Consider the following 18,336-nt stretch of genomic DNA (forward strand, 5'->3'; position numbering starts at 1 on the left):
TCACTTTGGGATGGTTTGGTCCACAGGATGCTCTGTAGTAACTCATATACCCTCTTACAGCAGGCAGATAGCTAGATATCAGCAGAGAAAGGTGGGTCATGGGCCACATGGCTGGAAACCATGCATCTTATAAACAGTGGGTGTCCATGGGTAGACAAAGAAAAGCAGGAACCTCCACAGGAAACCACACATTTTGGGTGATAAGTGTCCTGGAGGCAAAGAAAGACAGACGGGGAAAGGTGGGAATCTCCAGCATCTGAATGGAAACTTTTGTTCATTATGCCCTTTTTACAATAAACTTAACCTTGCAGATAAGAAGTTCCCATCATACACTGATGCCACGACACTTCCCAGCAAGGCTAAATAAGAACAAAAATTCCTCCTCTCCTCAGGAAGGTGGAGCTGGGATGGAAATAAGGGAATATGGCCTCCAAACCCATCCTTCCCTAAATGAATATTCCATTCTGCCCCTTCCTGCATTTGTGTGCCCCTCATAAGCAGCTTGTCAAAGAAAGCCAGAGCAGCTGCTTACCTGTCTGCCTGCTCTCCCTCTGAGGGCTTACTGTGGCTTAAAGAAATCCCCACTTTACTATCTTGCTCTCCCTGCCTCATTTCTGAATTCTTTCTGTGATGGGACAAGAACCTTCCCTTCACTGGGAAGAGCTTCCGAAAAGAGACTAGATAAGGATGGACTGTAGATGTATGGACTGTATGGATGTGCTGCAGGCAAGCTTAGAGCAAGTAATAGTTTAACTCTATTTGCATTTCTCTGTAATATAACTAGTTCATACTATGAAGGAAAATATCCCTAAATGGAAAATTTGGTATTCGATAAGTATGGTGAAAAAAATAAAGAAAAAATAACTTTTTATATCTAAAAAGTCTTTATAAATTAATGACAATGATTTTGAATGAGGTTTAAAATAAGGGCAGATCCATAATACTGAACTGCAATAACTCAAGCTACTCAGGGTTCATCTAAGATAAAGTACTTTAAAGCCTCACGACTGTTTGTGGTTGAGAGTCGGTTGATTAAAATATTGGTTGATTCATAGTTTGTTATATTAAACTTGCACATTATGATTTCAAGGGCAAACACTAATTGAACAGGTATAAATGTAACTTCTAAACTCATAGATGGAGAACAAATGAGAATAGTAAACAAACAGGTAAATTCAAAATACAAAAATAAAGTCAGGGAAGGAAAGAAAAAGAAACATGGAAACAGTGACATACCTTAAAGATACAATATAAGTGAAAAAAAGACTAATATATTAGGTAACATAACAAGTATAAATACACTAGGTTTACTAGTTAAAAGACAGAAACTGTCAATCTGTACATTTCATCCAGCTACAGTCTTTTTCAGGAATCATTCATGAAATACAAGGGCTTCAAGGGCGAAAGAGGAAAAAGAACAAAAAATATAATAGTCAAAAACTAATCAAAATAAGACTAAACTAGTTACATCAATATCAAATAAAAATGAACTTTAAGATAAAAGCAACACCAAGAATAGCGAGTGTTACTGCCTAATGATATAAGATTTAATTTACCAAGAAGATAAAACACATTTAAACTTATAACCACCTAAAACCTCAGTCTATCTCATAAAACTGGTAGAAATATGGAGAGAAGTTTACAAATTCAACATCCTATGTTAGCTTTCAATATATCTCTTTCAATTTTTATAAATGAAGCAGGCCAAAAAGTTAAATATAGAGGAATTAAAAACACAGCTAATAACTTGATATTATTTTTGTATACCAGTACTTAGTGAACTCTCACTATGTATCAGGTAATGTTTCTGAGGTAATTAACATCCTCAGGAGTAGTGCCGAACCAATGATTGATATAAGAAACTCTGAGTTCCCATTGTGGTTCAGTGGGTGAAGAACCTGACTATATCCATAAGGATGTGGGATTGACACCTGGCCTCACTCAGCAGGTTAAGGATCTGGCACTGTCACTGCCATGAACTGTGGTGTAGGCTGGCAGCTGCATCTCTGATTCAGACCTAACCTGGGAACGTTCATATGCTGCAGGTGCATCCCTAAAAAGACAAACCTAAATAAATAAATAAATAAATAAAATAAGAAACACTCCACTGCTTCTCTCAGTAAAGAGTTGAAATTGTGCTGGAGAATCCTGTACTGCTGGATTTATCTTGCTATTGTACTTTCTCACAATTCCTGCTATTTATATTTCAATAAGCATTAAGTCTTGGTGTAGCTATTTCAATCACCACCACTCATAGGGTAGAAGGATGGGGATGGAATAATCAAATATAATTTGTAAATATGGCAGGCATTGCTAGTCCCTTTATCTCCTTTAACAACAAAACCCCTGAATTTTAGATGAGAACATAACCACTCAGAGTTGAAACTGAATTTCTTAATATACTCTGCAGCCTGATGTGGCTATGTGCTAAGTTCTGACAATCTGTTGCTTTAATTCTTTTCTTTCCACCTTGCTGGTAACCAGTATGTGGACATGATGGGAACTGGAGCATATACAACTATGGAATAAAAGACCACGTTTTACTAGATCAGCAAGACTGACGGAATCCTGCTGCCCACATGATCAAGTTGCTAGAGCAGAAATGAATCACATACCCAGTCTTTTATGTTAGAGAAAAAGAAAAAAAGAAAAAAGGGCTTTCACCATTATTAAGCCATGGTAATTTGGGTTTGCTCAGTTAGAGCAAATCAACTTGTACTGTTAAGTATTATAGCATCTTACAGACTACTGTGGATTTTTCATCTACCAAATATAGACAGAGTTTGGCTATACATTCAAAATTAACAAATACTAGAAGGAAAATTAATAATTCATTAAATTATGTCCAAGTTGAAATATATGGTATTGAAGCATTTATTGGTTTAATGAAACTGTGGTAATTTTGTTTAATTTTAAAATACACTGATAATATGCTTGAATGCCCTTCTACAAGTGAAAATTTCATATATCATATACTGGAATCAAGTGTAGATTATTTTGTTATCTTCAATAATAACAAAATAAAAATATAAAATGCATAAGCTGATGACTACTTTTCATACATAACTAAATATATTCTAATTAAAAATTTCTAAGTTTTCTCTCATTATATGTGAGTTTCGGATCATTCTGTTCCACACATAAATACCCACACAAAAATAACTCTGTGACTAATAATACTCTTTTACACTAAATACATTTTCTCATGACTTTATAGAAAATTTGATATTTGTGTGAGTGAAAACAGAAAGGGAATCTATCTGAAAATAATTGCATACATAGAATATAAACATCCCAATTGCTCACTATCATCCTATTTTAATGTACTTGCAAAGAACATTTTAAAAGTGATTCAGCTTCTATCTAGTCATTTTTACACTGGAATCACATTCTTTTACCTCTTTGTTTATATTTCAGTTTTTTGCTAACTTTATCAACATTAATTAGTTGAATTGCCCTACTTTTTGCTCTATGTATTCCTATGGAATATGTAGTGAAAGCTTATGATCAATTCATATTGGTATTTTTTAACCTGGCTAGATACCTGGTTTTTACATCAGTCTGTTGATCACAGCCAGGTTTCAGGAATAAATGTGTAGAGTCTGGGAATAAAGAGAAGTGCCACTGTTTGTCTTAGAATATGCGACTTTCAGAGCAATTGACAAAAACCAAAAGTTAAGGTCTGAGAAAATTTTTAAAAATCAATTATTCTATTTAGGAAGAACACATATAAGATATATAAGCTCAAAAAACCAAAAGTAGCAATACTGTATTGAAAATAAAGTTGACACATGAAAACAAACCTAATAATAAGGCGAGAGAAAAGACGTATTGATGTATTTGATCAAAAAGGTTTAGTTTTTGTAATTCCCTGGTGGCCTACTGGTTAAGTTATGTCAGTGCTGTGGCTTGGGTCACTGCTGTGGTGGGGGTTTGATCTGCATGCCACAGGTGCGGCAAAAAAGGGGGGGTTCCTTTTTAATTTACAGAGCTGCTGAATTGGCATGTTATTACCTTATTTTAATAGGATTTAGTAATTATACTTTTTGTATTTGTATTGTCATTGTTAGACATCTGTATAGTTATAAGTTTAAAAATATGCGGGGCAATTAAACAAAATGTTGCTGTAAATAATAATTATCACATCCATATGGCTAAATTGCATGCATTAAACCTAGATGCAATCTGTCCAATGAAAAGTGCACTAGCATGAATAAGCTGTTATTTTAAAGAGAAATAGTTGGTCATTCAAAAAAACCTCTTTTCAAAATAATTTTTGACAGTTCGATTTATTTCAGAATAGATAAGGGGCCTGGTATAAAATGCAAAAGGTGCAAAAAACTTATAAAAAACTTTATCCTTCCCTGTCAGAGCCATCTACTTTTCCTGGCTAGAGGCAACTACTGTTCTACTTTATATGTTCTTCAGATCTATATATATTCTTGTTTTCACAGTAATAGTAGTGTATCATACCCTGTCTCTGTGCCTTTTTATTTTTATTTTTTTTTGAGAATATCTTGGGGCTATTTCTATATTAGCACTCATGGGACAACTGCATAGTATTTATAGTAAATGTAAATAATAAACATTATTTAACCAATTTCCATTATTTATAAGCCCTTATGTTGTTTTAAAAATTCTGCTACTACAAAAAAAAAACTGCAGTAAATATTCCCTATCATATGTCTTTTCTCACATCCTATCTGAAAATATAAACACCTAAAATTGGAATAGTTAAGAATTGTATACGTGTTTAACTTTAATAAACAATGTCATATTTATCTTGATTGGGCATTTATTTACCTTTCCACCAGAAATAGATGAGACTGCCTTTTTCTCATTACGACTCTCTCAAAATCAGTACAGTGTCTGACATTCTCATCTTCGCCAATATGGTAAATCAAAAACTGGGACCTCCGTATAGTTAATGTCCTTTTCTTTTTATGAATATTATTATTAATATGCTTAAGATTTATATATTCTTTTCTTTGTTATATACCTCCTTACCCAATCTTTCATTGGGTAATAGTACTTTATCTTCTTGATTTGTAAGAACTCTTTCTACATTAAGGAAATTCACTCCTTGTATTGGGTTACAAACAATTTGCCAATTAGTCATTTGTCTTTTGATTTTTGTTTGTGGTGTTTTTAAAAAATATTTACCAATTATAAAATTCTATGTAGCCCTACTTATGAATATACTAGGAATACTTAGTTTTATGTCCTATATACCATTCTTTTTCAATTGAGATTATATTTAAAAATCCTATTTCTCTTCCTAGAATATTTTTAGCATCTAATTGTTAAAGTATTAGGAATTTACATCAGATCAGCAATGAGATAAGAACTGAAAAGGTTATTTAGAATAGTTGTTCATATTTTTAGTTCTCTTTATAGGCATATGTGAGAACTGTATTTCCCTTTCTCTTTGAATTCAGATGTTGTCATATAACTTGCTTTGTCCAATGAAATATGAAAAGTATCAGGTGTCACTTCCCAGTAGAAGTTTTTTAAGAGTCATTGTGAAATTCAACATGATCTCTTTTTCTTCTGCCTAAATCATCTTTACTTTTCCATAGGTAGTGGCTGTGCTAACAGCTTGAGTCCTGGAGTGGGAGTAAGTATACCACAGAGCAGAGAACTCCAGCCAAACCATAGCGACTGTATCAGAAATGAGAAAGTCTTTTGTTTTGTTAGGCACTGAGATTTGTGACTTGTTCATTACCACAGCATAACCTACTCTATCACTGAACACAGTAACTGGTATCTAAAAAAGAGAAGCTGTACCCCATCCTCACCCTTTCCCCCAAGTAAAACCACTTAAGGCACACGGCACTTGGTTTTATGGGTTTGGAGGTGTTCATCGTAGAAACTGAATCAGAAACTGGTCATGATGAACCATGTTGTGATTTATTGAAACACTCAGAAATACTGCTTGAGGTACTTTGGGAGCAGATTATACATTTAATAAACTTTAGCCTCAAAAGAAGACATTGGTCAACTAAATGTTGACCTGTGCCTTGCTTATCAATGACCATATTTGGTAAGGTATTACAACAATGAACTGAGCTGAAAAAAATAAAAGTGACTAGTTTGCCAATATTAGTAAAAGAGAATGGAGTCTATCGACTCTGGGGCATATAAGGTATAAACACCTCCTAAGACCTAAAAGTTAAAAATAAACACTATTTTCAGAAAATATGTTTGATTAAAATTTACCCTTATTACAGGATTTTGGCTGTCACATTTACTCTTAAAACTCTGAATGAAAGTATATCAAAGTATAGGTGTGGCAGGTAGTAAATCCGTTCATGGGAACAAGTGGCTTAAGAAAAGGAAATATAAGCTCACCCCTTCAAATCAGATAAGCCCCAAATATCCCTAGTTCAGCCAAAAGAGAAAGGCATGAGGTTGAAAAGAAAAAAATAAAATGTTTGGATATATCTGTTGGCATACAGAACTAACCAGCATCAAATAAATAAGAATCACAGTATGTTTTTAAGAATATTCTATTGCTAAAGAAACCTCAAGCCAATAGGGGGTAAAATCTGTGACTGTTAAAGATCCTAGATACCTATCCATCTAGCAGGCAGGCTGAGAACTTGGCTTTGTCTCCATGAGGGCTTATTTTCAGATGCCTACCACAGTTGCAACCTAGAAGACAGTGCAAAAGGAAGAAGCTCCCTGAGTGTGAAGCTGGGGATAGAGGAGGACAACAGAGAAGGGAACACCTTCCAGGGAGTGAAACTGGGACCCAGTTAATAGACCCCTCAAAATACCTTATTAAGAGTTTCAAAAATACCAGAATAACAGTGTCTGCTGCACGTCTTCAGGTTTTCCCTTGCCAAACCAAGAGTGTTTATTCTAGTTATTAGACCCCTGCTTTTTTTTCATACACTGAGTGCATGGAACAAACAGCTTGACTCTTTCATCTACTGAAGTGACGTATAAAATGAACTGTTGTGGCTCTGCGGTTAAGAACCCAACATACTGTCCCTGAGGATGTGGGTTGATCCCTGGTCTCGCTCAATGAGTTAAGGATCCGGTGTTGCTGTAAGCTGTGGCATAGGTTGCAGATCTGGTTCGGATCCGGTGTTACTGTGGCTGTGGCATAAGCCTTGGCTGCAGGTCAGATTCAACTCCTAGCCCAAGAACTTCCATATGCCTATGCTGCAGGTGTGGCTGTAAAAAGAAAAAAAAAAAAAGTGAAGTAAATGTATTAAGAGGTTATAAAAGTATTTTTATGTGCATCTATGTGTATAAATTCTTATATTCCATAAGTAGGAGGTCAACAAATAATGTCGAATATCAATATCAACATACATATTTTATTTAGAAAAATAACAGTAAGTTCAGAGAAAATCTTTTGAAATAGAGTTGAAATTGGTTTGCTCTTAAAGGGACGTTAGGATTAAGAAGATGAAGTAGGAAATAGCACTTTTGTTCTTATAAGCTTTATATTATTTCACCTTTAAACAATGTATATGTGTTATTCTGATAAAAATTCAAATTCAAGTTACAAAACTAAGGCTGAAATAATAATAACAATTTTCTTAAAGAGAGAAAGATATGGGAAATTGAGATTGACTATGCAGTTTAAGGGATATTTTATTGACCATGTTTACAGGCAAAGTGGAAAGTCCTACCAGAGAAAGTAAATCACCAAGAAGGGATAAATTATGAAATAAGTATACAGATTAATCAAGTTAAAAAGCCTCAGAATCAGGAGTTTCCGTTGTGGCACAGTGGAAATGAATCTGACTAGGAACCATGAGGTTACGGGTTCGATCCCTGGCCTCACTCAGTGGGTTAAGGATCTGGTGTTGCCCTGAGCTGTGGTGTAGGTCGCAGACGCGGCTCAGATCTGGCATTGCTGTGGCTGTGGCTGTGGTGTAGGCCAGCAGCAACAGCTCCAATTAGACCCCTAACTGTGAACCTCCATATGCTGCGGATGTGGCCCTATAAAAGACAAAAGACAAAAAAAAAAATAAAAATAAAAAAGCCTCGGAATCTACATAGTGATCCTCTAAGGGGAAAATAGGAAACAAAAACACAATAACTTACTAATTTATTAATCATTTGTATGTCTGTCACATAAGAATTATATGCATATATTACCTTTTGCTTTACTTTATACCATGAACAAGGATCTATTTTTTGCTTTAAAACAATTGGGACAGATTGGAGTTATGAAATAAAAAGTGAAATTTGAAATTCTAAGATTTTTGAAATGTAAATTCAATTTCAGTAATAAGACAGTTGACATTTTGGTTGACGTGTTTAAGGAGAGAACTATTTATTACTTTCTATTTTCTATTAATCCTATGAAATTAGTCACTACCTCTAATTCTTTAATGTTTTCTATGTGAAGGTAAATATGGTGCTGGTTGTCCATTAAAATGTGGAACTTTTTAGATAGTATTCTGTCTACAATTCTCTTTTCAAGACAATAATTTATTAAATAGACACATGCAGCCCTGATTAATGGCCATTAATACCTTAGCTTAGAGTTTAATGAACAAGAAAAAATATTCTTTATGTTTCTGCTTGCCTTTTTGTTCCTCATAATAATTACTGATTTTGGATGCTACTATGGTGCTAAGAATAAAAAGTTAAATAAGCACATTATTATATCAGATCCTACCTACTAATTTAGACATAACCATAAAACCTAACCATTTATAAATAATGACAATTTAAAAAACACATATAAATATATGTATATATTTTATTTATAGTTACTAATACAGAAATGTAGATATAATATTTTTCTCAATACTGTACTAATTTTCTCTCTCCTCAGCATACTTACTTACATAAAGCTGAATTTTTATTTCTCTCTTATTTCCATAAGATAACTCTTGCCCTTTCATGGAATAGCAAATGAACTGGCTACAAGTGTGATATGCAGAAGTAAAGACAAAAACATGTGTAACAGCCCTGGTAAAACTGACTCAGCCAGTGCGCTGACATATTTGAGGAACAACAAAAGAGGAATGTAATCAAATGAGTTAGTTATCTAGATACAACCTTTAAAAGTCAACTTGAGTTCATGACTGAAAAAAAAAAGTAGATGTAACAATTCTTTATGTATTTCCCATGTAGGACATGAGGAATTGCCTTAGAGTTGACAATATGCAATGAGCATAATGTAGGCAAAATGACTGACTTTTGTAATATACTAGCCAACTCTGTTTCCCTGAGTAAGCAAAACCATTAGGAAAGAGAAGATTGTGCAATGACATTAATATTCCAACATAATATTCTCTACATGCTTCCTTTCTCTCACATACATACAGGGCGGGATTTCAACTCAGCTTATTTTAAGTGTTCTCTGACTGTGAAATACTTTTAGTTTCTTTTCAAGACAAAAGAAAAGGAATATGAAATCAAATTTTAGGAAAAAAGACTCCATTGCATTACTACTCATCACGGTCAGCATTTGACCTCCCAACTATTACTGATACAGATGACGGCTATAAAAATCCCAAAGACTAATAGATGCCCTGTGAGGGGAAATTTATAATTTGGTGGGTTTTTTTTGTCTTTTTGTTGTTGTTGTTGTTGTTGTTGCTATTTCTTGGGCCGCTCAAGCGGCATATGGAGGTTCCCAGGCTAGGGGTTGAATTGGAGCTGTAGCCGCCGGCCTACGCCAGAGCCACAGCAACGCGGGATCCGAGCTGCGTCTGCAACCTACACCACAGCTCACGGCAACGCCGGATCGTTAACCCACTGAGCAAGGGCAGGGACCGAACCCACAACCTCATGGTTCCTAGTCGGATTCGTTAACCACTGCGCCACGATGGGAACTCCGGAAATTTATAATTTGAATGTCCACTCTACTCATTAGGCTTGATAACTGTTCAGACATTTCCTCTGGGATCTGGTATCTGACCTTTATTGGAACCCTCATGGGTGAATCAGAGACCACTTCTCATATGGACAAAACATGTAGAGCCACGCAAGACACTGGGAATGGAAGTTGTTATCCCAGGATTAAAGATGAGAAGCAGGCCTAGAACAACTACGTGATTTTACCAGGGTTACTCTGTAAACTATTGTCACCAGACTGAAAAATTTTAAAGCAACCTGTTGAATCTGTGATAATCATCTGCTATTAGACTTTATGTAGATTCAAAGTGGTAGTTCTCAACCCAGCAGCACAAGGGAATCATATATAGCACAGTGAGGCCCTGGCCCCACCCTAGGCCAGTCAGAATCTCTGGGGATGAAGCCGTGGGGGCTATTTATTTTTCAGCTCCCCAGATAAGTCCTATGCACAGCCAGGTTGAGAAAACTGATTCAGCAAAATGCTTAATTCACAAGATATTTTCAATAATACATAATAAGACAAGCCAAGATATTACAATCTTACAGATTAGGTAAAGGTTTTCATTTTAATTAAGTTTATATTTTCACATTTAATAGTAGGCATATTTTATCAATAATAAAATAACATCTATATAAAATTTGCCTTCATGAAGCAGGAAAAAGACTGAATTGTTCAAAGCTTCATTCTAGCCTACCTATATTAGTCAGGATTGAATAGCTTTTGTTAAAGGAACAAATAATCCAATATTTCAATGGCTTAAAGCAACACAGTTGATTTCATGCTATGTGTTTATTGTTGGCAAGGAATCTTTTGTTCATTGAGTCACTCAGTGATGGGTGGACAGAAAAACCACCGAGACAAGCTTCTGCGATCACAGAGGCTGAGAGAAGAGGGTGGCTGCATAGTGGCTTTGCATAGTTATATCCAGAAAGTGAAACTCATAGGAGTTCTCACATTTTCTTGGTCTAAGCAAGTTACATGGTTGTAGCTGGTTTCAAGCATATGAAAGACTGAAGTCCTATCATGTATTCAGAAGAAAGCTGGCATTTAGGAACAGTCCTGATCTCTAGCTCATTACTCTAACTAGTCCCACATCCTGTGGGGGAACTACCAGAAATGCAGAGCACAGTCAGCAGAGAAAATTGCATTTCACACATATCTGCTAAACACCTAATATACACCAGGCACTGAGGATAAAAAGGTATGGAAGCTGAGAGGATAGCAAACAGAAGGGATGGTATGTGCAGAAGCTCTTGGGGGATTTTTTTTTTCTTTTTTTACTTTTTAGGGCTGTGCCAGCAGCATATGGAGGGGTTCCCAGGCTAGGGGTCCAATCAGAGCTACAGCTGCCGGCCTACACCACAGCCACAACAAAACAGGATCCAAGCCACAATGTGCAACTTACAGTATAGCTCATGGCAACACTGGATACTTAGCCCACTGAGCGAGGCCAAGGATCAAACCCATATCCTCATGGATGTAGTTGGGTTTGTTAATGCTGAGCCACAATGGGAACTCCTTGGGGGATGTATTTTGAAGAAGAGCTTTACACTACAGATGGAGAAGTAGTCAGGGGCCCAGGGCTTTGTAAGTTCTTTGAGTGATGTGTATTTCATTGTTATCATAGCTATCATATATTGACACATAGCAGGTACCAGAGATTTCCCTAAGTAATTCATGTGTTTTAAGGTATTTAAATTCTTACAATGATCCAATGAGGGATGTGCTATTGTTATTTTTTTAAATTATTTTATTATTTCCTCAATACATTTTTTTCCTACTGTGCAGCATGGTGACCCAGTTACACATACATGTACACATTCTTTTTTCTCACATTATCATGCTCCATCTTAAGTGACTAGACATAGTTCCCAGTGCTGCACAGCAGGATCTCATTGCTAACCCACTCCAAAAGTGATAGTCTGCATCTATTAACTCCCAGCTCCCAATCCATCTCACTGCCTCCCCTCCCTCTTGGCAACCACAAGTCTATTCTCTAAGTCCATGATTTTCTTTTCTATGGAAAGGTTCATTTCTGCTGTATATTAGATTCCAGATATATGTGATATCATATGGTATTTGTCTTTCTCTTTCTGACTTACTTCACTCTGTACCGAGAGTCTCTAGTTCCATCCATGTTGCTGCAAATGGCATTATTTCATTTTTTATGGCTGAGTAGTATTCCATTGTATATCTATACACCACATCTTCCTAATCCAATCATCTGTCAATGGACATTTGGGTTGATTCCATGTCTTGGCTATTGTGAATAGTGCTGCAATGAACATGGGGGTGCATGAGTTTTTTTAAGGAAAGTTTTGTCCAGATATACACCCAAGGCTGGATCATATGGTAGTTCTATGTATAGATTTCTAAGGTACCTACATACTGTTCTTCATAGTGGTTGTACCAGCTTACATTCCCACCAACAGTTCAGGAGGGTTCCCTTTTCTTCACACCCCCTCTTCAGCATTTGTTATTTGTGTACTTATTAATGATGTGGCCATTCTGACTGGTGTGAGGTAATATCTCGTGGTAGTTTTGATTTCTATTTCTCTAATAATTGGGGCTATTGAGCATTTTTTCATGTGCTTGTTGGCCATCTGTATATCTTCTTTGGAGAAATGTCTATTCAGGTCTTTTGCCCATTTTTCAGTTGCATTGTTGGCTTTTTTGCTGTTGAGTTGTGTAAGTTGTCTGTATATTTTAGAGATTAAGCCCTTGTCAGTTGCATCATTTGAAACTATTTTCTCCCTTTCTGTAAGTTGTCTTTTTGTTTTCTTTTTGGTTTCCTTTGCTGTGCAAAAGCCTGTCAGTTTGATTAGGTCCCATTGGTTTATTTTCGCTCTTATTTCTGTTGCTTTGGGAGACTGACCTGAGAAAATATTCATAAGGTTGATGTCAGAAAATGTTTTGCCTATGTTCTCTTCCAGGAGTTTGATGGTGTCTTGCCTTATAATTAAGTCTTTAAGCCATTTTGAGTTTTGTTTTCATGCATGGTGTGAGGGTGTGTTCTAGTTTCATTGATTTGCCTGCAGCTGCCCAGGTTTCCCAGCAATGCTTGCTGAATAGACTTTCTTTTTCCCACTTTATGTTCTTGCCTCCTTTGTCAAAGAGTAATTGACCATAGGTGTCAGGGTTTATTTCTGGGTTCTCTATTCTGTTCCATTGGTCTTCCTGTCTGTTTTGGTACCAGTACCACACTGTCTTGATGATTGTGGCTCTGTAATATTGCCTGAAGTCTGGGAGAGTTATGCCTCCTGCTTGGTTTTTGTTCCTCTTTTATTTATTCATTTTTTTTTTAGGTAGTAAGACTGAGGCATTGAGAGAGAATGTAACTTCTCGAGGTAGTGACTTCATAAATGGCAAAAATAGGATTGAACCTAGACTGTCTGGATCCTGAGTCCCAAGGTTTAACCATACATTGTATGGTTAAGAATGGTTGGATTTTCAATCTGGAAGTGGCCTAAAAGTTAGCCAGTTCAAGATTTTCATGTCACAGATAATACTACTAGGGAATAGATAAGCTGGAACTAGACCCAAAGTCAACTGACAACTACTTGGGGTTTTTCCATTTCACATTTGGTCCCTTTATTGGTGAAGTGTTCTTACTTTTCGAAGCTATTAGGAAATGATTTCCTTCCTGTAATTTATCTAGAATTCATGTCAGTTTCTATGCACATCTTTCAAGGCCACCAGGTGTGCCCCATACAGGGGAGGCTGGCTGATTGTGCAAGTTGAGGCAGAATACAATCGGTGTTCTGCTTGCTAAGTCTGTGACCCTGGTTGTTAAAGCCAGTGGAAAGGAAGCCACTTTATATTTTTAACAAAGCAGGCTTTCTCGGCCTCAGTGCTACTGATGTTTCAAGCCAGACTGTACTCTGTGGTGGACAGCTATTCCTCACATTAGAGGCATCCCTACTCTCTATTTAGTAACTGTTGGTAACATCTCCCCACGCCCAGTTTGGACAAGTACAACATTACCAGACATTGCCAAATGTCCTTGAGGTTTTGGGGGGAGTAGGGAGTGAGGCAAATTGCCCTGGGTTGAAAACCTCTGCTAATAGATCCATGATCTGCTCACTAAGCTGTATGCCCCTAGGCCTCTTTCTCTCTCTCTCTCTGCAGAGCTGGTACTTTTTTCTGAATATAAAATTTCTGTAAGAGTTGGCAGAGAAATTATCTCTTTTAAAATTTCTGTTGGCTGTGTCACAACCCAACCTGGAGCAGTAGCACTAACTTTTATTTCTTGAAACAAAAAGTAGGCATCTGGAAATTAAATTCAAAGAGAACCCTCCCTTGATCTTAATAAACAACATCATTCTTAATAAACATTAGAAGACTTACAGGATGAAATCTCTGAAAAATATTAGCAAGAATGTTCTTTATAGCTGTGATTGCAATAATGAAGTACTGAAAAAACAACCTAAATTACCATCAATAAGGAAGTGGTTAGGTAAAATGTGGTGCAATCTCACTATGTAAAAGGGAGTATCTGTTTTATAAAAAAAAACATAGATATTTCTGACATAATGTATTTGATAGAATGTGAATTGGAAAAGGCAGGTTATAGAACAAGATACATAATTTGATCCCATTTATGTTTAAAATGTACATTATGTGTGTGCTCATGGAAATGTAGAAGAAAACATCTGTGAAGGGAAGTGAGATTGGAAGAGTATGAAATGGTGTGTTTTGGTTTTGACACATCACACTGCTCAGCTTTTGTATTTAAAGTAATACAACAACAAAACTTCACTGAACATATTAAAGAGAATCTATGTGTACTGGAGTTCCTACTGTGGCTTAGCAGTAATGAACCTGACTAGTATCCATGAGGATGCGGGTTCCATCGCTGGCCAGCTCAGTGGTTTAAGGAGCTGGCATTGCCGTGAGCTGCGGTATAGGTCACAGACATAGCTTGGAGCCCCTGCTGCTGTGGCTGTGGCCAGTAGCTGCAGCTCCCACTCGACCCCTAGCCTGAGAACTTCTATATGCCATGGGTGCAGCCCTAAAAAGACCAAAAAAAAAAAAAAAAAAGGAAAGAAAGAAAAGAAAAGAAAGAATCCATGTGTGCTAGAAGGCAAATGGTTCTACAGGGTAATTTAGAAAGGCCTTATTTAGCTTCATGAAATAATAATTATTCTGAAGTTTAATAAAACATAAGCTTTAACTTTTCCATCCTATGAAGCAAATGGACATTCAATCATTGTAACTAACCAAAGGATATTTTCAAGAGTTATAGTTTTCAAAGATGGTTTACTGCAGAGTGGCACTTTAGGTTACTTTTGCTAACAAAAAAGGATTTTTCTTACTAAAATTATTGAGGATGTGGATATTTTTATTGTATTTTATTTAAACTCCAGGTAATTTTTAAAATACTATTTTGACAGATCTAAAAGGTCAGTTTCTAAATGAAGGTACAATAGAACTGACTGGCATATTGTAACAGCATATACAATCTTCAATGCGAGATGAGGATTCAAATAGAGCTTAAAAATATCAAAAACGCATATTAAACAGATATATATATTTTATTTTCAAGCATTTTAGAAAATGGAAATAAATAACTGTTCAAGTACAATGCTTTTTTAAAATTTTAAAATTATAGTTGTTTATTATTTATTTTTAAGTGGATTATTACTTCCTAGGAGCCAGACACTGATTAACTGTAAAAATTTTCTTCTCATTCTGTCATCAAGTATTATTTCCACAGAATTTAAAAAAATATGATAATTAGCACCATAATATATGGACAAATGAGTATTTTTAAAATAATAAAGTAGCTTCAATCATAAAGCTCATTCAAGGTTAAATTTTTTAAAGCGGGGGAAAGCTTTTTTTGTATGTTATATTTAATCTAGAACAAAAAGAGCTAATCATTTTCTATTCTAATGTGTTTACATTGTATGGACACAAATGATTTTATTCATCTGAGCTTTCTGTGTACTTGATAGAGAGTTGAGTCATGTGACTTCTCCCTATTCATGGAGGAGTGTGGAAATTTGTCTCTGAAACTGTGTTGTGTTCTCTACCTTCTTTTCTCTCTTTTTGGCTCCATCTGTTAGCTTTATTAGCCTTGAAAGTGCAATACAACTATGGTTATGTGTATGTTTGTCTTCCTGGATAACTCAAGCATACAATTGGGAAAACAAAGTTCACACATTCTGCTTCTACTTCAATTAACAACTATATTATAAACTGACAGATAGCTAATGAAAAATAAGGGGTTATGAAAACATAATAGCTCAACTGAATGGGTTGCAATTAAAAGCTTATCAATGCCCACTTTCATCATTCCGTGGTGCTCTGAAACCTCTAGAATGTAATTAATATTTCATACAATTCACAGCTTCTAAATGAATTTTTGCACTACATCAATGGGCAAAAATTAATTAACCATCATCAACAGACTGCATTGGAATGTCTTGTTTACACAGAGATTATTGTCCAACTCAACTTTAGAAAAATAATTACCTGCTACACACTAGGGAGAACTTTACATTGTTACAGAGACCTCCACATGAATGACTTTTTGAGTGAATTATTGTTAAACAAACTGCTGGAGAGTTGAAAACCCTTGTCCTACATGTAATAGCAATTAAGAGAGTTAATGGATATTCTTCTTAGCATACTGGAGAGGAATACAGTATGCATGGTTCTGCCACTGCAACCAAGAAGGTACTGAAGTTTCACTGTAAGAGCTCAGCAAGTGTTATCATTCTGTTTGCTAAATAACATTTCTTCTCTAAAGAGAATCAAAGAACTGTTATTACTATTTATTGCCATTAAGCCTCTTAATTACTTAATATCATATAATCTAATTATTTTTTAAAAGAGTATAGGAGTTCCTGCCATGGCTAGTTGGTTAACAAATCCGACTAGGAACCATGAGGTTGTGTGTTCGATCCCTGGCCTTGCTCAGTGGGTTAAGGATCTGGCATTGCCATGAGCTGCGGTGTAGGTGGCAGGCATGGCTCGGCTCCTGTGTTGCTGTGGCTGTGGTGTAGACCGGCGGCTACAGCTCCGATTAGACCGCTAGCCTGGGAACCTCCATATACCGTGGGTACAGCCCTAGAAAATACAAAAATAAATAAATAAATAAATAAATAAATAATTTTTAAAAAAGAGTATCGCCTCCTTAAAATGGAATTGTTTTTACAGTAGGCAAATGTAACCTAGTTCAAATTTACAGACTGTCCAAATTTTATCAACTATTTTCCCAAGTATGTATCAAAGCACCAAGTTAAAACCTGGAGTATGGCAGGGTGTAGAGAGATACAGACAGACAGATGATACATAACAAGAATGCTGACTAAGTAGATGACAGACCCTTTCCACTTTCTTCAAGACTGCATCCTAGACCTAAAAGCAAAATGAAAGATGCAACAACATGAAAAATCACAGGTTTCTAATTGTATGATCAGATTATTTGCTGTATCTGGAGAAATAAAATTTAATGAGTGCTGTTTTGATGACATACACATGAAAAAGAACACACTATATTGTACTTAATTCTTCAATACTATTAATATTTTAATCTGGTTCTTAAACATTTGGTAACTGAATCTTTCTGTCTGAATTTATGAACTTAATCTCCTATGGCTAATATCTCCAGTAGGATATTAAAAGCAAATGAAAGGTAATACCTATATTTTCCTAAACATTGATATTTGAAGTAGTTGGATATAAATCTGATTCCCCTGTTACTCTGAAGTGTTCCATTCCAAGAATTTACAAAATCTCAAAACTGTATTAACTCCTTTTTGAACATTATTATAGGATCCTCTAAGACCTTACCTTTGAACTTCTAAGATACTGTGTTCCACATGTATCTCACAAATGACTCTCAAAGTTAGAATCAGAGTCAGTAAAGTTTGTCCCTTGAGCTTTGGCATATGTGGAAGTACCTGTAGAGCATTCATAATACTATTTGGGCTCTGTCTAGATTGCTCTGTGCCAGAACTTTTAGAAAATAATTCTGACCTTGACTCCAACCAATCAGCGGCAACTAACTTATATGACAGTATAATTATAGGCATCCATGAGTATTGGTTATTTCAATTACAATCCCCTTTCTGACTTGTTTGATAAAAACATATAGAGAAAAATATTGGAAAACTTCTGTCTCCAAACGGGAAGACAGTTTCACTCACTTAACGTCTACTTAGCTTTTTGCTTTGCACCAAATCCTCACATCTAATTTATAATTTTGTCAGAGATCACAGAATCAAATATGAAAACCAAGTGAAACTGTAGCTAGCACTTGTCTTGATCTACAAGGCTTGTAAACCTGTCATTGGAGATTAATTTAAATTCATCTGAATCACTGTGTTTTTGAAAAAACGATTTTAACCAGGAGCCCTCTTGTCTTTAAGATGCTGGTAAATAGATTTCTAAAATACATAGCTATCACTTTTAATGGTAAATAAATCAAATCCATAAGCTTCTTTCAACCTTCTTCTCTGTCTCTTTCTCTTTTACTGTCTCCTTCCTCTCTCAAT

The sequence above is a fragment of the Sus scrofa genome, chromosome 1 (genome assembly GCF_000003025.6).
Source record: "Sus scrofa isolate TJ Tabasco breed Duroc chromosome 1, Sscrofa11.1, whole genome shotgun sequence".
Classification (NCBI taxonomy): Eukaryota; Metazoa; Chordata; class Mammalia; order Artiodactyla; family Suidae; genus Sus; species Sus scrofa.